Below are 22,909 nucleotides of genomic sequence, written 5' to 3' on the forward strand. Positions count from 1 at the left end.
CAAAAGGCACATTTGCTCGGAAATGTTACTGCCACATGTAAACTAGCCCACTGTAGCAGTAGTGTGCTAAATGGCACCGATTAATGTCTCATTATGTAGAAGCTTATTTTAGAAGAGCTTCTACTCTCTTTCAGAACCCATGGAAAGGACACAGAAAACTTCATTTTCAGTACTAACCACTAAGTAAATTTGCCAAACTTAAGATAAGTGCTCATTATCAGTGTAATCAATTTTTTAAAGAAAGGAGCTAATTGTCGGCTTTGTGGCCAAATCTTAACAAAGTATTGAATATTTTTAGAAACTTAGAAGTGATCTATAAGCTTTCAATAGAAATCTGTTCCTTACTCCTACTGTTAATTATTCCATAATAAAAAAGTAATATAGAATACATTTGGGAAACTCTATAAATCAAATATTAAATGAAATGACAGAGTTTATATTCACTTTTCAAAAGAAAAGGCACAGATGATGACCTATTATAAAAGACATTAGAGGACTTTCCCATAGTATTACAAAGGTAGAATCGGAACATGGAGTTATCTTCCATTATCTCCACCAGGTAATATTTCTTAGATACATAAATCCTATACAGTGGAAGAAGTAAGAATTTACCATAGATATTTCAAAATTGATTTAATTTATTTGATATGCATTTGAAGAAAAGTTATTAAGTACCTTCTGTTTTAATCAAGATGCACTTTGTTGCAAAGAATAGAATACCATTGCAAAGTAATTCATGAAAAAAAATCATTTATCTCATCTGGATTCTAAAAGGCAAATAAATAATGTCATCAAATATCTTTCTCTCTCATTTGCTTAGTTTTGCCTGTCTTTCTTTTCTTTATCTCTTGGTTGCATTCTTTTCTTCTTCAAATAGGCGGCATTTATTTTCTGGGGAGGGTAGACTTCCAGCAGCCCACCTTAACACCCTTATGAGATAAAAACCCAAAAGGAAAAGAAACTAACTTTTCTAACTACTAACTACTAACCTCCTCACATTTCAGAAAAATCTAGACAGTGGGAAACTTCTACCTTTTCACCAAAGGCTACACCCCAAGTCTAGGTTCAGTGAATGATAATCCCACCAATACCACAGATGGTGGGAAAATTCTCTAAAGGAAACATGGTGGGTTACTTTAGAAGAAAATGTGTGGGAAACCATGATAAGCAGACAAAATAAACAAACAAATAAAAAATACAATTACTACATCTTCTACAACTAAGGTATTTAAAACTTCTACAGCCTTCTATGAGATATATAAAGTTAATATATTTTTCATACAGTATAGCACTTATAATTTTATTTTGTTGCCATAAAATAATAATATACAATCATAATCATCAAGTCAAGCATTTTTAAAACACACAAACTCAGGAAATGACAATATTTTTAAAATTTTCAGTTCTGTTTATGATTTCCAAATTATTATTATTTTTAAGATTTTATGTATTTATTTGAGAGAGAGCACAAGCTTGGTGGGGTGGGAGGAGCAGAGCAAGAAGGAGAAGTAGGCTCCCTGTTGAGCAGAGAGCCCAATGCCAATAAATCACAGGACCCTGAGATCATGACCTGAGCCAAAGGTAGACACTTAACTGACTGAGCCACTCATGGCTTCAAAATTATTATTTTTCTTGATATAATATTAATTTTAAGAGCTATATGAAGAAATAAAACATTTTCTTTCACATTATAATTCAAAAGTTATTATTGTATAAATCATGATATCTAGCATATGCAAGGCCACTTCTGGACTATTATTATGCATGATTTAGAGGGCCAAGATTTAGGAGATGTGGATAAGTTAATTTTATTCAGAGGAAGCTGGCCTGATTTTTAAAAATGTTTAAAACTCATGTTCTGTAATTAATTTGAAGAACAAAGAAAACAAGTCCTAACTGTCAGAAACTTCAAGTATAAAGGATTAAAAAGTATCAACAAATAGTTGAAGAATCTTTTGTTAGAAGAAGATATCCATGGAAGTTCCAAAGGCCACTAGGAGTAATGAGTGGAAGTCATAAATAGGTAGAATTTGACTCCAAATATAAATTTTAATAGCATAACTAATAAAGAAAAATTGAATGGGTTTCTCCTAAACTATCTTTCACTCAAAACACTTAGAGCCAGAATAAGTGTTCTAATAGCAATAGAGAAGACTTTGAGTTGTTACAAGTTAGGAAAATGAATGCCTGTATGCTTAATAATTAAAAAAAAAAGATTTATTATTTCTATTTTTGTTTTAGGTAGGTTATTGAAACTAAAATAAAATAAATGTTCATCTTGATCAGCAATGGAATAATTGATGATATTTTAGAAAGAATGTCAGTTAAGTATTGAATGTGTTAACCTTTTGACTTCATTCATAGATATTTTTAAGAGTCAATTTTGTTTAAGAGAATAATGCCTGAAATATAATCAACTTAATATATTATTACTGACAGGAAGTGATATTCATTGTAACTTAAAGAAAATGTTCAACTAATTAATGATGATTTGCCAGTAATGTGTAACGAATTATTAAACTATATTAATATTAAGGAGCATGTAATACTAATAGTATGGTAGAATTTTATCATAGTATTATATGAAGAAACCAAAAGGACCTAAAGGTAATTTCTAGGTACAACTTATCTTATTGATGAAAAAACTAAGTCAGGAATAAGTTATTAATTCCAGGACACAATTAATAATTTATTCCAAATCAATGACATAGTCAAATTTCTTCACATTATTAATGATCTCACATACTGATACTCTACTGATCCACTTACTTGGAGGTTTTTTTTGTTTTGTTTTGTTTTTTGTTTTAGGACCACAGTTTCCAACACTATCAAATTAGCATTCCTCCAGGAAAGTGTGATCAAAATGCAGGAGGTTTAGAGGAAACAACATGTGAGAGGCAATTTTGGAAACTAGGGATCCTTTTACTGAAATCAGCAACAATATCTCAGGTAATGAAATGTTGAGAGCTCAGGGTAATTCTTTTCTTCTTTAAATCCAACAAAGTCAAAACCTATCAAAACCAGCTTTCCACAACCTTCACTATTTTAGCCCTTGTCCTAACCAACATTCTCCTACATTAATGTTGTGGTGTCTCAACTAGCTAGCCTTCCTCCTGGTAATCTTCTGGAGACCTAATACCATGCCTTATATATAGTACAATCTGCTTTAAAATTTTGTGATTCTATATGCTAATGGTTCTCAAAGAATGGTCCAGGAATTCCCAAGGTCTCTGAGACACTTTTAACGGGGTCCACAATGTCAAAGCTTTTTTTCTTAAAAATAGAATTTGAAGAAGTTTATTGACACTAATTCAGATTCTGCATTACCACTAACCTTTAGAAACAATTATTTGTCAAGTTTTAGTATGATGTCAAAGAAAAATACCCATAATTATCCCAAACAATTACTGAAATTCCCCTTCATTTTCAACTACATATCCATGTGCCTTATACAGACATTTACTTCATATTGGTTAGGCATAAAAATATACAGTAAGAGATTGAATGTGGAAGGAGTGGCTGAAAATCCAACTTTCTTCTAATAGGCAGACACTAAAGAGATTTACAAAGTTGTGAAACAAGTTTCCTTAAATAAATTCTTAAAATAAAATATTTCATATAAATTGAGACAGCATTAATACTTACCTAGCATATAAAACCTCTGAATAACTAAGCAAATGTAAGTTTCTGGCATTACCTGCGTTACTATAGCTATTTACCTTGACAAACTCTGCCTGTGAAGAATGTAGGTATTTATTTATACATTCATTCACTTCATTGATTTTGACAAATATTTATTGAGTCCTTACCTTGCCCCATGCACTCCACTAAGTCACAGGAATTCACATGGAAGTGCAATGTCTCTGTCTTGTGGTCCACCACTGGAATCTAGTCATATTCCAGAAATTACAATCAACACTTTGCATTCAAGAGGATAGCAATCAAAGTCATTATGGAAACCTGAGATGGAATGTTGGAGAGACTTCCTGGAAGTTAGGAAACATTTTATAATATTTTACATGAAACTAGTAACAGAGAGTTAGAAAAGGTAGTGTAGGAAAGGGGAACAGCGTATCATCTAATTGGCACATTATTGAAAATACTGTGCCAATATTTTTTTTTTTTTTTAAAGATTTTATTTATTTATTTGTCAGAGAGAGAGAGGGAGAGAGAGCAAGCACAGGCAGACAGAATGGCAGGCAGAGGCAGAGGGAGAAGCAGGCTCCCTGATGAGCAAGGAGCCCGATGTGGGACTCGATCCCAGGACGCTGGGATCATGACCTGAGCCGAAGGCAGCTGCTTAACCAACTGAGCCACCCAGGCGTCCCCTGTGCCAATATTTTTAACAATAAACTGAAAAGGTCAGCAGTAAAGGAAAGAGAAGTAGATATGAAATTACGGACAGAGAAAAGGATAAGGAAGCTATGTGAGTGATCTAAGGGAACTCTCTGAACTAAGGCAAGGACACTTTGGATACAAAATGGCTTCCAGATTTCAGACTTTGACATTTTGGGATAGCTAATACCATGGCCTGGAGGTGCTAAGGAAAAACTGGGAGGGAGATCTTAAGATATCCCTGTGGGGATGTCTAAAGGATAGGCAGATATGGAGAAACAATGAAATTCAATCCATAGTGAATAGTTATATCAATGATCACTTAAGACATGAGTCTTAAACCCAACAAGAGTAAAGAGAAACTGATATCAGAGGAAGAGTTCAAGAAAAGAAGTATATAAATAAAGGAAAAAGGGTGTATATATGAAACTGATTCGATATAGAGGTAAACATAAAGAAGTAATGGAATACAATATCGTGAAAACCAAGAGAGCAATGTGTTGTGAGGAGTGGAAAATTAATGGTGTCAAGGCATACATGATTGAAAAGCATAACATTTAAATACACTCTGATATAGTGATGCAAGATGAAGGAACAGAATATAGCAATTCGTATGCTATCATGAGTAGTGGTCATAATTTTCCTAAGAGAATGTGTAGACTTTTGAACAATGTACTTCAAGAGAAAGTTCTTAGAGGAAAGTTTGAAAGACAGTTAAAAATACTATAAGATTTGACACAGCAATGAGAGATTCAAGAAAGTAGAAGTCTTCAGTCTATAGAAAATACGATTTAATGTAGTTCTTCTAGTAGTCCTTACATGAAGGTCTCTTACATGGACTCTTCTCTGGAACATACCTATGGGAATTAAGAAGTTAATACCAGAAAGATATTTCGCTAGGAAATGCTGAATTCTAATTTGGAAAAATAGAACAGGTTTGTGACTAATGAAGTAAATTATGTGTTTGAATTTGTTTGGAATAGAAAAAGGTAGGAAGTTATAAAGATACATAGTATGGTACCTAAGGGAATATCAATGTTTAATTGAGGAAAATAGTATCTTACTTAAGTGGTTTTATTATCAGAAAAATAAATATACATGACTTTTTTTTTTTTTTTTTACAGACTAACCAAATGTAACAGTTTATGGAGATGAAACAGATTTTGCTTCCAGTTATAAGAGATTATATACTATGTCATTTTTTTTTATTTTCTCAAAATATCAATTGTTGATGCAGTTTCATGTTTCTAAAACAAGTATGGTAAACACAGTAGAATTTTGCTTTCAGCTTCAATTGTTTGTGAACCTGGAAAGCATTGTTAAGTATTAGAATCATTATTTAATCTTTATTAGGTACTGTAGTTTGCATTTTCTGAAAGCATATGAAGATAGAAATTATAGGTCACTAACAAAAGGAAGTATAAACCTGCTAAATTAATTTTCTTTTTTAATCCAAGAAAATAATGTAGATCTAAATCATCCTGATAATTCCAAGTTTGAGTGTACAATTTTTTTGTGATCGCTTTAATATGAAAATGATAAGAAATATTCTGCTTAGCTGTATATAAAAACTATTTGGGACTTAAGTGGTAGAATAGTATATTTTGGGAAGATATGATTGACCTTTCATGACTAATGGTTTGTGATTTATCATTTTACCTCCCTTCCATAAAAATGGACTGTAAAAGAGTGACAGACACTTAAAAGGAATCAAGGGTCTTTTTCCTGGCCAAATTTATGATGGAATTTACTATGTTTCCAAGAAAGAAAAGGATATCTTCAAGGATGGTCATCTTGGGCATAAATTTAGACATTATTGATTATATTGTCCCCTAGTTGAAGTAACTAATCCTTCAGCTGATGGCAAATGGAAGTAAAATGGTCTGATTATTTCACTTTGAATTTTAAAAGGCACACAGTCAAGTTTAAACTTAGCCAGCTAAAAATAAAATAATGGAAAAAGGTGTTGTCAGCTAACTGAACAAAAATAGAAATGTTTTCATTACTTTAAAAATAATGAAAATATATTTTAGTAAAGAAGAAATCAACACTCCATTTCCCAGCATTATTTTGGAAACAGATCATAGGATGATAATGTAAGAAGACCAGATGGGAAACACAAGAAACAAAAATTAGACTTTCAAAATAGTTCAGTATAAGGTACATGGGAACCTGGAAAATAACTCCGTGCTTTAGAAAAAATTTATTATTAATTACACTAAAATTTACCAAAGACACTTTATGTTAGGAGTCACATGGAAAAAATTAAATAAAACATGTGTGTGTGTGTGTGTGTGTGTGTGTGTGTGTGTATGGATATATACATGTGTGGATATACTCTGTGTGTGGACATATACGTGTCTGTGTGTGTTCATATATACACACACACTTCAAACACTTTTATTCTTAATTAAGTGAAACAAAATGAAAATGATTCACTGATTTTGTAGAATTTATTAAAAATCACAAAACCTTTCTGGATGTTGTAACACATAGTATGGTGCTGAATTTAATCAATTATAGCATATTATTAACTTTTCGACAAATAGCTCTTTATTATGACTATAAGGAAAATTATGGCTAATATTCTCCTCATTGGAACTTGTGCTTTATATTTTAAAAGAATTCAAAAGGACAATAACAAAGAAAGAAATATGTACTATTTGATGTAAGGTGTTAACACTAGTAGCAATTTAGAGTAATGCTTTTGAAAATAACAGGGTCAATCACTTCTTTTCAGTTCATACGATAAAAAATTGCACACCCGTTAAATTAGGGTTAATACATTCACATATTCAATGTAACATTTGGTTAAATAGACCATTTACCCAAATTTCAGTGCCCACTTTTAAAAATCAGAGTCTGTAATTTCTTAATCAAATACTATTGAACAAAGTTATTTGTGAATTTTTCACAGCTGTGAAATATCAAATATGATCATAACTCCACAGTTAAAAATAAATAGAAAATTTATGAAATTATTTTGATACTTGAGACTAACTTGCCAATATGTATATTTTTTTCATATGACTTCTTTTGCCAAAACAAAACAAACCAAAACAACATATGTAGAGAGGAATTATGGAATTGATGTAATTGACAATTAAAATTAGGCCTTTATGGTTTCAAATGACATGATTAACTCTAGACAAATCAATGCTGAAAATGAAGATTACCAGTCATGAGATGATTTTGACTTATTAACGTATGTTCCTGTGAATACAGTTAAAGTTATTTATAAACAAGGAAATCACAGAGCTCTTTCACATATTTATATAAAGTGTTGTCCTTAATTCACTCATTAAAAAAAAAAGAAGAAAGAAACTTATTATCAGCCTAAGATTGTGCAAGGTATTTAGAATAAAGAAATGCATAAAAAGTTTCTCTTCGACTTAAGTAACTGAGGATCCTGTATCTCTGAATCCGTCATCCACCACATCCCATCGTCCTCACTCCTAGCAAGTCATGAGAGCCTACCTTTATTCTTCAGAAGCACAAAAGACTTTCCCACCTCAGGTGCCTGTGCTGGAGGCTGTCTCTGCCTGGGATGCTTGACATGACCAGCCAGCTATTTCTCAACCTAAGGTCTTTGGCATTCACGAAATAGTTGCTAAATCTGTGTGCTTATCTCCTTCTTTTTGGTTAAAATTCTGCATGGAGGCAAAGATGATGGTCATTCAAAGCCAGATATAGCAAAGATAGTCCTGTTTCTTAAACTCCTTTGCTATTAGTACATACACATATTTCCCAGTTGTGGCAATCCAATGTAAGTAAAAATCTGTTGGACACTTCTCTGGGAAATCTGTCCTTTCCCTAAAGGCACGCAAGAAATGTAACTATTCTATAGTTCTTTCTGCTTTGAACAGAAGCGGGATGGATGGAAATGCAGTGGCTATTGGGTAACCATGAGGAAACAAGCACCAGGGAGAAAGCCAGCAAACTAAGAATAAGTAAGTCACTGGTTTCATTATCCTCTAGCTAAAACACCATACCAACCACCTACCTCTGGAATTCTCAAATGAGGAAAAACACTCTTTTTTATGCTACTATAGTTAAATGCCATTACTGATTGGTACAAAGCCCCAGTTCAACTTCTCTGCTCAAACATAGAGGATGTTCTCTAAAATTCCTTCCCCAACTAGTTATGTTCAAGCGCCTGAAACTTTCTATTTATTTCCAAGCATGTATAATAATATGTGATTTTCTCATGTATTTATTTGTTCACCTGTTTATGGTCTCTCTCTAGCTCTGGATGGACTTCAATCTCCCTGAGAGCAAGGACTTTGTCTTTCTGTGTATCCTTTTATTCTCAGTACTTAAATTTATCAGAGCGACAACACAGAGCAAGTGAAAACTTCCTGAACCTAAGAGATAGAGGAGAAATTTTCCACGTACCTAGAGAGGAAAAATATTCTAGGCAAGAAACATTGATATGAGAAAAGACAAGGAAACATGAAAAGAGGACAATCTGTTCTTCCCAAGTGGAAAGTGTGTGACCCAAAGTAGTAAAGGTGAGATTGAAATGGTGTTGTCACATTGGTGGGAGTTTATACTTTACCTGCTATAACATGGGGAATCTCTGATTGAATTTAGTAAAGCAAGTAATGTGAGAGAAAGAAAAGTTTGATGCCTTGTGTATTAGAAGAAAAAAAAAGATTAAGGTTGGTTCTACTAAAAAAAAAGAAAAAAAACTGCAGTGAGTTGTACAAAAAAGCTTCAGTCAAGTTAAATATATCAGGATGGAAGAGGAGATTTTGGAGCTAGAACCTATGCTGTAATGATAAATTTTAAGAAAAAGTTAAGTTCATGTCAGTATTTCAGAAGAAAGAACATGCTTGCTATAACAATTCAATTGGTTTTATTCCTCTTGATTATAAAGTGCCTACAGAACAATAGCTAAGAGTAGCTAATCCTGGATTGGAGCGAAGATAAATTGTCAGGCCTGAAGATGCATACAGGTAAGTAGCTAAAAACGTGGAGATGGATAGATACCTTGCAGAGAATGCAGAGGGAGATGGAAAGTCCGGGAAAGATCTTTGGGGAAACCCAATATTAAATGGGAAAGGAGGGGGAAAATAAGATGGAGAAATTATAGCTAAAAAACAAACAAATGAAAAAGCCTAAGAAAGTCAGAAAAGAATAATTCTTCAGAACACAATTAAAAGGACAGATAAGCATCTGGTGAGAAAATATTTTAAATGCCACCAATATATCAAGTTAGGAAACAAATTCAAAATGCTTGCTGAATTTAGTAACTAAGACAATCTTTACTTTTGGAGCAATAGAAAAGCTTCTGTTTCACATAAATCTTTTTCTACTGACAGGAGTATACACATACAACTTCTTGCTCTTGTCAAAAGAACAGTAGCATAAGAGGAAGAATCTACATTAGTTGGACATCTGTCCACTCTGGCAAATGTGATAGAAGAGTCAAATACAATTTAATTTGGGAAATCATAAAATGTACTGTTTCTGGCACACATATGTTATGCAGCGTGTTGTACCTATAGCACACAAATCAACCATACAGCCGTGACTACCTAGTGAACAATAAATAGAATCCAACTTGTTGGTGGCTATCATTCCATCAAGAACAAACTATCCATTCTTAATTTACCATTTTCAGTTATTGGTAATCTGAAATGACAAGTGGTAGTAAATGTTACTGAGTTGGGAACAGTGGCATGCATAATTCTTTCCATATGAGAGAAAATACTCGTCTATTAATGACAGCTATTTCTAACTTAGAGTTACATGGTAAGAGCTACATTTGTACCTCCATGTTACACGGCAATTCATGCCCAAATGATGATTAGCTCTGTCATTTTTTTTTCCCCTTAAATTTTCTTGGATATTACCTGTTTTTGTGTCAGATGCAGTTTATTTCCACAACAGAATTCTCCAACATCTCTGAGAAGGTTTTGGATGTCTATGGAATAATTGTGTTCTTTAGTGTCTTTAAATTTTTGCTGAAATTAAACTGCAAACAGAAAACTGCACATGTAATAATAGAGTTGCTCCCCAATTAAGCACACCTGAATAATCAGCACCTGAATCAAGCCATAGAATTAAACCAACATCCTGAAATCCTTCCTTAGGCTTGTTCGATATTACTAAACAAATGATAACCATTGCCCTGAATTCTAACACTGTATATAATTTTGCCTCTTCTTGTATGCTAGATAAACAGAATTTTACAATGTGTACTCTTTTGTGTCATATTTGATTAGCTCAACATTCTGTTTGTGAGAGTCACTCATATCATTATGTGTAATTATAGATGAATTATTCTCATTGCTATATTTCATTATATACTTATAATTAAAATATATTTAGCCACCTATTTTTGATGACCATTTGAATAGTTTTATTCTGTTTGATTTCTCAGAGTAAACTGTTGGTTTTACTAGGCTTTATTTTTTGTTTGTGTATTTGTATATCTGAGTGTATGTTTACTACAGATAGAATTTCTAAAAATAGGGCGCCTGGGTGGCTCAGTGGGTTAAGCTGCTGCCTTCAGCTCAGGTCATGATCTCAGGGTCCTGGGATCGAGTCCTGCATCGGGTTCTCTGCTCGGCAGAGATCCTGCTTCCCTCTCTCTCTCTCTGCCTCTTCCCTCTCCCTCTACTTGTGATCTCTCTCTGTCAAATAAATAAATAAAATCTTAAAAAAAAAAAAAAAAAAGAATTTCTAAAAATATTCTCAAACATGTCTTTTCGTGTACTCATGTAAACCTTTCTTTGGAGTGGTTGGCTCTTAAAATGTTTATGCTCTATAGTAAATATTACCCATATTTCCATACTGTGTGAGAGTCCCTACTGCTCCACATCCTGCCGCCAAATTTGTCATGTCAGTTTTTCCTTTTAGCCAGTACAGTGAATATATAATGTATCTGACTGTGATCTTGATTGGCATTTATCTGATGACCAATGCAGTTAGCCACTTATGTTACTGATTTTGTTTATTCAAATTTTTTATTTTGTTAAGTATCTGTTGAAATCTTTTGCCCATATTTCTATTGGGTGTATGTATTTTCACTCTTTGTAAGAGTTCTTTATTTTAGATAAAAACCTTTATTTGAAAATATGTACTGTAAAATCTTCTCCCTTCTATGGGTTGCTTTTTCACCGAGTGTCTGGTGTCCCGTGAAGGTCGAAGTTCTTATTTTTGATGAATCCAAATTATTTTCACTTATCATTAGGTCTGTTTAAGAATCTTATCTACTTCAAAAGCACAAAGATATTGCATGATATTTTCTTCTAAAATACGCAATCAATCGACAATCAATTTTTTTTGATGTAAGGTAAGAGTATGTATGTATGTGCTTTTGTGTGTATATATATATGTAAGTATACATATATGCATGTATTTATATATATTACTTGTACAACATTAATAGATAGACTTCTAAAACTGTGTTTTATACAGCTAATTTTCTTAATTATTAACCTTAAACCTTGGAAACTTTCTTACAATTTTAACAAGGAAAAAAATGTTGCAGTAAGAGCAGACCTTTCCATCCTGAAACCTAGGACAGAGTTAATTACACAGAAGATCACAAACTACATCTTCATCTTCATGATAAATAAAGGGATACCCACACAGAGAATACAGAGCCCTGGATGAAAGGAAATAGAGACAGGAAGATTGGAAGGCAGAGTAGCGAGCTGTTGTAATAGAGAGATATGGCTAGTGAGGCTTTTCACGAGAAATCAGGCAAACTATACAATGTAAACTTTTTAATATGTTTCTCCTATAAAAATCTTTAGGAATTTTCCAAAAATGTCCACTAAATAAAGAATATTAATTTGAAAGGATACCAAGTTATTAATCTGCACATGGCAGCTTTATTTCTTTCATAAATTTTTATACATATTCAAATTGACCTTGTATTATATAACCCATCATATTTATTTGCCAAGAACATGTAGTCTGATATAATGACTGAAAATTTTTAAAAAATGCAGCTATGGGGGGCGCCTGGGTGGCTCAGTGGGTTAAAGCCTCTGCCTTCGGCTCGGGTCATGATCCCAGGGTCCTGGGATCGAGCCCCGCATCGGGCTCTCTGCTCAGCGGGGAGCCTGCTTCCTCCTCTCTCTCTGCCTGCCTCTGTGCCTGCTTGTGATCTGTCTGTCAAATAAATAAATAAAATCTTTAAAAAAAAAATGCAGCTATGAAATGACAAATATAAGATCAGCAGCAGATTTGCACAACGGATTTCAGCAGTCTCCCTTGTTGAACACATAATTTCTACTATAATTCATTAGATGGCTCAGGATATTTGTAAACCAAGTAATGAAATATCAAAGTTGTACTATTTAAAGTGTGTGAGTAAAATGACATTGGTAGTTTAAGTTATCTGTCATATACAAATACATAAAAGAGAAGTAGATTCTCTATAAATAAATAAATAAAATCTGTCTCTGAACAACCATAGTTAACTATTAAAGGAATCAATGAATTTATCATTATCAGAGGTTTCTTTTGGCATTTTAAGTATGTAGATCAATTACCACTGATGTTTAACTTGCTTTGATGGGAAAATAAACTCAGCATTTGTTGCCCATATAATTTAATAAAAGCTTCAGTAGAATCCTCATATTTTGCTTCATTTCAGTCTTAATTTCAAACTTGAAAGATGGTTTATGTACTATGGAGCTCACAGCAAAACTCAAACCAGAGAATATGCTCAAGAAACATATTCCACAGCGATTAGGAAAACAGGTAATGAGCATACTATCCTTGACTATACAGAGGGCAGATTTTTCTGAGTCTCTGTATGTTTACATGTATAATATAAACCAGAGGGTACGTTAGTTTGTTTATATAGTTTAGAGAACTATACTGCTTACTAAAAACTATACTGCTTACTCCAAAGTAGTGGTGGTTTCTTGAGAATGGCAGTTTCCTGACTATGGCAGTGACAGTATTGAGACACCCTCTGATCACGGACAAGGCGGTAGTTCTCTTAGGAACTTGGTTTTGCCGCATAAATATTAACAAGGGTTCCTGAATTCTCAACCAAAGATCCCTTTCCTTAACCTCCCCTAGGATTATGTGAGACATTTCATAATCTGTAATAAATTTCTTTCTGCTTAATATACCTAGAGAGGATTTCTTTCGTTCTAATGTGTTTTGACCAATAGTATGTGGTGTAAAAATTAAATGTAATGTAAATTGGTTAACACAACGAGTGGGATGTTGTTAATGTACAACAAATGGTAGTGAGTATCACAATTATTGAAATGAAGAGTCCTCAGGTATGTTTGAGGTATAAACTAAGTTACAGTGATGAAATATACTTTTGAACAAAGTTAAAAACAAAACAAATTCCTGGAAATTTTAAGATACCTCTGGCTATTTTTTACAATTTCTCCTTACTGTCAGTTGCAATTTACTTTAATCTGGGGGTGTTGACCTTATTCTTACTTTCATAAGTGAAAATTCTGATGTCTCCATTGTAATTCAGAGACTCTGTAAAACTGTTTATGATAGCTTTTAAACAGAGTCCAGAACATAAGATATACTTGATGATTGAATGAAGAAATACAACTTCTCTTTGGATGTCCTCCAAGTTTACTCATCTAAGTATTGATTTATAAGTAAAAAAGATGTTACTCTGCTCCATCTGATATGAAAAAAAAGGTGAAATCTTCAGACCAGATGAACACAATTCAGTCAGTCTTGTCCAGTTTGCACTATAGTTTTTTTCATAATCATGGAATACTTGTGCAATGTAGGAACATTTGAATATGAAGTTCTGAACCGTCTTACTCATCATTGTATTACATAGTCTTAGCCAGGGTTGGTATGGTGGCTCACTTAAAAATCATCATGCTTGTCACCATCAACATCATAGCAGCAAAAAAATCTACAGATTACTGTCACTTTATATATAGCTTGTCCATAGCAAATGCTTGGGGGAAAGGCATTACAAACACAAATTTACTCATGAAGTCTCTGAGGCTCACTGAGATTACCCACAATTACCAAGATAGAAAGTGGCAAAACCAAACACTGAACATAGATTTGTCTAAAAAATCGTTTTTTTTTAAAGATTTTATTTATTTACTTGACAGGAAGAGAGAGATTACGAGTAGGCAGAGAGGCAGGCAGAGAAAGAGGGAGAAGCAGGCTCCCCACCGAGCAGGGAGCCCGATGCGGAGCTCAAACACAGAACCCTGTGAATAATAGAGAGCTACTTCAGTGTGAGATATCATTTTTTGCCCTATGGGGTTTATGAAACATTGTTACTATTTGCCTTCCCCAACTATCATTTTTGTCAACTGAACACAATAGGGATTTACTGACTCTTCTGCTTCTACAACTGAAACTATTGTGTCTCTTCAAGTTTCTACTCTGTCTTAAAGGAAAAAACAAAAACAAAAAAGAGACATACAGGAATTCCTTCTTACTATTAGCTTACTGTCAACCAGAAGACTTACTAATAACACAAACAGTTGGTGAACACATATTTTGTGTGTTTTATGTATTATACACTACATTCTTATAATAAAGTAAGCTAGAGAAAAAAAATGTTAGTAAAAATATCATAAAGAAACGGAAAAAGAAAATCCAGTACTGTACTGGATTTGTCTTTTTTTAATCCATGTATTAGCAGACCTGCTGTTCAAACTCATGTTGTACAAGTCAACTAAATATAATTTTCTCTATAAAATTAGAGGGTACAGTTATTCAAAGAACTCATATCATTTCATTAAAGGCAATTAAGTCATACTATGAAGAAACAATTTCAAAGAGTTGGAAAGATGTCCACATATTCTTTCTGTTGTCAAAATAAACTTTCTCTACTTTTATATAGCATTCTAGGGGGAAAAAATACTGCATTACTTCTCATATTGATGCTGAACATCAACCTGAATTGAGCTGTTTCTTTCATAAAGGTTTTTAACTTAAAATGAATATTTAATATATACTAATATTGGCCATAATGCTAAACTCTTGGGATGATAAAATGAATTCTTTATAGTTCCTGATAATGATAACACCACTGTCAAACTAAACCTTGGACATAGAAAAATCCTTCCCAAATAGTTTAGATGAAAATGGGAAAGAAGAGGCGCCTGGGTGGCTCAGTGGGTTAAACTTCTGCCTTCGGCTCAGGTCATGATCTCAGGGTCCTGGGATAGAGCCCCGTGTCAGGCTCTCTGCTCAGCGGGGAGCCTGCTTCCCCCTCTCTCTCTGCCTGTCTCTCTGCCTACTTGTGATCTCTCTGTCATACAAATAAATAAAATCTTAAAAAAAAAAAAAGAAAATGGGAAAGAAACCTCAAAATGCCTAATGTTCTAATGTTCTAAAAAGTCTAGGCTTTATTTTGATGGCAGTATACAGATAAGATGGTAACTGTTATATTTAGCAAAATAAAAAAAATTAACTATTCATACAGCAATATAAAATCCTTCCACAACTGTTACATTAAATTGTTCAATTTTTCAACGTATTGTTTTAATATATACACATTATTACATTAACAAAATAAAGTGAAGTGGCCTTTACCACATTTATAAAGAACATACAGCTTATTACTGATGTTATAATAGAGCTCACATTACATAATTTCCTTTGTCTTCTGTAATTACTAAAACTAATCTCTATAAATAAGTCTTCTCCAATAAACTCTACAGAGACCTATTCCATAATTTCTTACCTCATAACATATCTTACTTAAACAATGATTTGTAAATTGTCTTCCTTATTCTTAAGCCTTTTTCATGTGACTCTTAGATATGTCCAGATTATAAACACCGTGAAGGCAAAAGTCATCTTTTGTTTTGTTTTCAAGTCACTTCTAGAAAAAGAACAAAAAGATCAAGTAAAAGAAGTGTAGACAATTATCTTGGTAAGTCAAAGATGTCACAGAGAAATTAGCATTTAAACCATTGAGGAGTGAAAAATGATTAGGGATTCATTAGACAAAAAAATGTGACTGAGACTGTTCCACACAAAATGAATACCAAGTGCCAGGAGCAAAGAGATTGAGGAACGTTTGTTCAAGTAAGAAGAAATATATTTTGGCATTCCTAGACTGAAAAATGTGAGGCAAATTTAGGAAGAGGAAAGGTTGAATTCATTGGTCAGGGTATGAACTGAAATTGTTTCTAGTTTATCCTGTAAGTTAATGGCGTTAAAATATTTTACCGGTAAAAATCTTCTAAAATATTATCTGTTATCTTAGACCCAAAATAGACAAAAGTGGAATGTCTGTAGTTGAAGGGGCAGGTCAAATATCCAAATTCTTGTTGTCTATCCTTCTCTCACAGCACCACTTCCCAGCACAAGTGATAGATCTTTTAAGTATATTTTATTGTGTTCAGATAGTGGCTTTATTTTTGTGCAAACACAGGCATATCTCAGAGATATTGTGGATGTATTGTGGATTCTGTTCCAGACCACAGCAATAAAGCCAATATTTAAATAAATCAAGTCAACTAAATTTTTTGGTTGTCCAGTGTTTACCCTAGAGTCTATTAAGTGCACAGTAGCATTATATCTAAAAAATGTTCATACGTTAATTTAAAGATACTTTTTTGAATAGAGTTTTTTTAAAAGATTTTATTTATTTACTTGAGAAATAGAGAGTGAAAGAGAGAAAGAATGAGAGGGGGAAAGGTCAGAGGAAAAAGCAGACTCCCTGCTGAGCAGGGAACCCAATGTGGGACTCGATTCCGGAACTCTGGTTCTGGAACGTGAGCCAAAGACAGATGCTTAATTGACTGAGCAACCCAGACACCCAGTTTAAAAAATGCTTGATCACTAAAAATACTATCATCTGAGCTCTCAACAAGTCATAATCTTTTTGCTACTGGAGGGTCTTGCTTTGATGTTGATGGCTGTTGGACTGATTAGGATGGTGGCTGCTGAAGGTTGGGGTGGCTGTGACGATTTCTTAAAATAAGACAACAGTGAAGTTTGCTATACCTATTAATTTTTCCTTTCATGAATGATTTCAACTTGAAAGCATTTTACCCACCGAAGGACTTCTCTCAAAATTGAAGTCAGTCCTCTCAAAGCTTGTTGTTGCTTTATCAGCTAAGTTGATGTACTATTTTAAATCCTTTCTAAATCTATTCTAAATCTAAAGGAGTAGTTTCCATCTCAAGAGACCACTCTCTGTGCTCATCCATAAGAAGCAATTCCTCATCTCTTAAAGTGTTATCATGAAATTGCGGCAATTCAGTCACACCTTCAGGCTCCACTTCTAATTCTAGTTCTCCTGCTATTCCTGCCACATCTGTAGTGACTTCTCCCACTGAAGTCTTGAACCCCTTGAAGTCATCCATGAGGGTTGGAATCAACTTCTTCCAAAGTCCTATTAATATTGATATTTTGGCCTCTTCCCATAAATTACAGATATTCTTTATGGCATCTAGAATCCTTCTCAGAAGTTTTGTCAATTTACTTTATCCAGATCCATCAAGGGAATCACTATCTATGGCAGTTATACCTTTATGAAATGTATTTCTTAAATCTTAATACTTGAAAGTAGAAATTACTTCTCAGTCCATGAGCTGCAGAATGGATGTTACATGAATCTTACAGTCCATCTCCATCATAGCTTTTGGTTGACCAGATGTATTGTCTATGAGAAGTCCTATTTTGAAAGGAATCTTCTTGTCTCTTTTCTTTCTTTCTTTTTTTTTTTTTCTTCCCTGAGCAGTAAATCTCAACAGTGGACTGAAAATATTCAGTAAATCATCTTATAAACAGATGTGTTGTCATCCAGACTTTGTTGTTCCATTGACAGAGCACAGGCAGAGTAGATTTAGATAATTACTAAGGTCCCTCGGATTTTCAGAATGATAAATGAGCATTGGTTTTAACTTAGAGTCACCAACTGCATTAACCCCTAACAAGAGTCAGGCTGTCCTTTAAAGCTTTGAAACCAGGTACTGACTTCTCCTTTCTAACTTAAAAAGCCCAAGGTGGCATCTTCTTCCAATAGAAGGATGTTTCTTTGAGAATCTACTTTGAAAATCTGTTGTTTAATGTAGTCTTAGCTAGATCTACTTTATTAATTGATTGTCTTAGCTAGATCTCCTGGATAACTGGCTCTATCAGCACTGACTGCTTTACCTTGCACTTTTATGATATGGAAACAGCTTCTTTCCTTAACATTATAAACCAACCTCTGCTGGCTTCAAACTGTTCTTCTGCAGCTTCCTCACCTCTCTGAGCCTTCATAGAATTGAAGAGATTTAGGGCCTTGTTCTGGATTAGGCTTTGGCTTCAGAGAATGTCTGTGGCTGGTTAGATCTTCTATCAAGATCACTGGAGCTTTCTCTGCAATCAGCAATAAGGCTGTTTTGTTTTCTTATCATTCATACCTTTACTGGTGTAGCACTTTTAATTTCCTTCAGGAGCCTTTCCTTTGCATTCACAGCCTGGGTAATTGTTACAGCAGGCTTAGCTTTCAGCCTGTCTCATCTTTCAATATACCTTCTCACTAAGCTTCATCATTTTTAGCTTTGATTTAAAGTGAGAGCCATTAAATAAATAAATAATAAATAAATAAAGTCAGAGCCATGTGACTCTTCCTTTCACATGATTATTTCAATATCGGTGAAATATTGGGAGGTAATAGGAGGCCTGGAGAGAGGAAGAGAGGTGGGGGAATCACCCAACAGTGGAGCAAGCAGAACACACCTTTATCAATTAAGTTTGCTGTCTTATGTGGGCATAGTTCATGGTGCCTTAAAACAATTACAATAGTAGCATAAAAAATCACTGATCACAGATTACCATAACAAATGCAATAATAATTAACATTTGAAATACTGTGAGAATTACCAAAATGTGACACAGAGACATGAAGTGAGCAAATGCTGTAGGAGAAACGGCACCAGAAGATTTCCACAATGGAGTTCCTTGCCACAAATCTTCAATTTGTAAAAGATGCACTTACATGAAGGGCAATAAAGCAACGTATGCCTGCTATTACCTTAGTAAGAGGAGGCCTTGGCTCATTTGAGCTAGAAGTGAGACCTTAAAGAATGAACAGAAGAGCTGGAAAGCAAGGATTCTCTGAGAATTGAATTGAATGAAGTATAGGCTCTAGCTTTGGAGAGTACCTTGACCCCTTTTGTGGCAAGGGAAAGTCAGCAGTACTGGGACAGTTCTACAGGGTCCAGAGTGAGGCTTTAATATCCGGGTGTATTGAGTTTGTGGAACTGGCCTGAGAAACATGAGGGTTTGAAGTGAAGGGACATCAGAGTGGTTGGGCTAGTGAGACAAAGTGAGAGACTATACATAAATGAATCAAGATGTTGTGTAAGGATGTAATTTTTAAGTTAGGGTAGTTTGAACATGTTTATATACTGAGGAACAAACAGTGGAGAGGAAGAAGGAAAGGAGGAGACAACTGAATGGAGCAAGATGTCCAAGAGGCAAGAGGGAAACAATGGGATTAAAATCATCAGTGAATAGATTAACCTTGGAATTTAAGAATTCGTCTTCACATTTGGATCCTTGAATACACCCATCTGTAGACCTTTCAGTTACCTGAGTGAAAGTAATCCTTTCCTCTTAAGCCCATGTAGGTTGACATCCAATTGCTTATGAGGAGTCTTGACAAATACAAACAGTGAAAAAAATGTTCTTTTTAAGATGTAAGGACGGATGCAGGCGAAGTGGAAATTATGAGACTTTTAGAAGTTATATCATCCTTTCTGATGACTAAACTATCTCTCTGAATTAAGAAGCAAGGTCATCCACTGAAAACTACAGGTGACTCAGGCTTGGATTTCAGGCTTGAAGAAAGTTGTGATTATTTAATATTGAAAAGGAAAGGAATAGAAAATAGTATGAAATGAGATTACATTGCAATGCTTAGACTGTGCAATCTGATTTGATGAAATTTAACTAACTATAGAAGGTATTGTCAAATTTTCAATTTACTAGAAAGTATTCTCAGAAAAATAAGTTTAATAAGTTTTATGTTAATTTTCATATCATTTGGTTCTTGAATTGGGAATATATATATACTTATTCTAGATGAACTATTCAAACTTGAAAAAGTAGACATGATCTGGTATTACTGATAATTGCACACATCAAGTATTAATTAGATAAATCATGTTAGAAGATCTTCCTGTTAGAAAGGCTAAAAAATGGATATCTCCAAAATATTTTCCCAATGCTTATATTAATTCCCCTCTCTCTATTCCTTTTAATTAAGAATAAATAATAAATGCAATTTATCAGTGTCTTAAAGTGTTCCTTATTAGCCTTGATTTCATACAAATCAATTACGAATAATCTGTTTTTAAACAAAAAGCATTGTTTTTCACAGCGTATCTGAAGGATGATAGACACCCTTTTAGATGATGAGGAGAAATGTCTATTAAACTTTATATATGTACATGCATTATGTATATAAACATACATATAACATACCTGCCTATATACGTGTGTGTGTATACATACACACATACTAGGTTAAAAAGTATTAAACAGGACCTTTTTAAGTTAAAAGATTCCTGTGAGACTTTTAACACAGTGAGGTGAATTATAAATTTTCAGAAATGGCTGTAGCATGCAATATCCATTTGAAAATGAAAATTCCTTAACTTCTGCCTTTTTTCCCACCTTTGATCAAGTGACACTGAAGGTTCATGTGACATGCTTTGGGAAACTTTAGGCAAGGAGATCTTTAAATCACATTTTACTGCAACATATTCGACTGTACTCTATTGTATACTATTTTATTCATGTCTGATATTGTGACCATCCACTTCCTACCTCATTTTATTCACGCACACACAGACACACTTGCACACAGAATCAGGATAGTGTGAGATGCACTATTGTAGTTTGAAGCTGCAGGAAAAAGCTTACAACCTACAATTTAAATCTGTTAGTCTTTTTTATCACTTCTAATACTTGCACCATAAGCTTTTTTTAGACCACAAGACCATGTGGTTTAAATGTGAGAGGAATGTGTATATCTTAATCTACCTTTAAATTTCAGCATATACCTATTATGGGCATTTCTAATGAAACATTATTTGCTTAATTGCTTCATTTTATCTTTTCTTCTGCCATATTATTTAAAGCAGCTGATAGTCGGATCCATATATCAGAAGTCATTTTGAAGCTTCAACACTCACTAGCCTTATAATTAAGATATAATCAAGTTTACGTGCTTCTCATGGTTTCTTCAACTGCAAATTGATTGAAAGTATCACTTTTCATATAAATGTTGTGATGAATAGCACAGTACTTGTCACAGATGGAATACTTAATAAATATTAGCTTTTATTATAGTTTTAAAACTATCATAGTTTTGCTTTTAATGTGAGTCCTCTATGTTAACTTTGCTTTGTGCCACAATTTGAAATTGTATAAAAATTCATGGTAGAGGGGTGCCTGGGTGGCTCAGTGGGTTAAGCCTCTGCCCTCCACTCAAATCATGATCTCAGGGTCTGGGATCGAGCCCTGCATCAGGATCCCTGCTCAGCGGGGAGCGTGCTTTCCCCTCTCTTTCTCTGCCTGCCTCTCTCTACCTACTTGTGATCTCTGTCTGTAAAATAAATAAATAAAATCTTTAAAAAAAAAATTCATGGTAGAGGTGGCCTTATACCACCTTTATCAAGAAAAGATTTTTAGTCACACCTGCCAATATAACTTAAAATATAACTATTCCTTCTTATCACTAATAATTAGAACCATTCTAATAGGTCCTTCACAGTATTGCAAGAATTTTTTAGTTTACTTTTTATTCCCACCCAGAACTTTTACTGAACAGGGGATTTCACATGCATTTATGGAATGAGTATGCCATGCCCCACCCCCTTCCCCAGAGTCTCTAAATCAACTGCAGAACTCTATCAAGGTCATAAGATTTTCAGTAGTAGAGCTAGGAGATAATCTAGTTTGAAATAATTTCAGAGGCATTATGCTGCCCGTTTCATATTGTTTGTGTATTTTCTATAGTATTAAAGTTAAGAGTGGTACTAATCTAATATATACATTAAGTTACATGTTTAAAGCCTTTGAATTTTCTTTTAAATTCATGTCAATCCTTTCCTGAAAAGAGACATTTTAGTATATGGGTATATATTTTTTTTTGATTATAGTATCAGAACTAATTAACGATTATGTTTTTTCACAACTACTGTTTAAGTTATCATCATCTCCTTTCATATATATTTTGCAGATTAATAAGTGACAAGCTTTGCAAAGTGCCAAACACGGTACAATTCCCTAGCCTAGACTGAACACAAAAGTATTAAATTCATCATCCACTCAGTTCTGCTTGAATCAGTATTAGTATCAAAGTATATATTTTGCTCAAAGTTTTACCCTTTGCCCTTGATCTGATTTCAATTATACTTACTTAATATCCGCACATTCTAGAAACACCAGAATTTAGGAGATTTTCATCTTCAATTTTAAGACCTATTCCCCTTTACTAACAAACCCAGATGAGATGAATATTTCATTCTTTTGTTTGGATTATAATTTCTGCCCTTTAAGCAGAAAAAAAAGGTCTATTCATGACTGATATAAAGAACAATTCTAAGATGTACTTTTACTTAACGCAAAGCAGTTAGGG

The sequence above is a fragment of the Enhydra lutris genome, unplaced genomic scaffold (assembly GCF_002288905.1).
Source record: "Enhydra lutris kenyoni isolate GAN:26980312 unplaced genomic scaffold, ASM228890v2 scaffoldscaffold21, whole genome shotgun sequence".
NCBI lineage: Eukaryota > Metazoa > Chordata > Mammalia > Carnivora > Mustelidae > Enhydra > Enhydra lutris.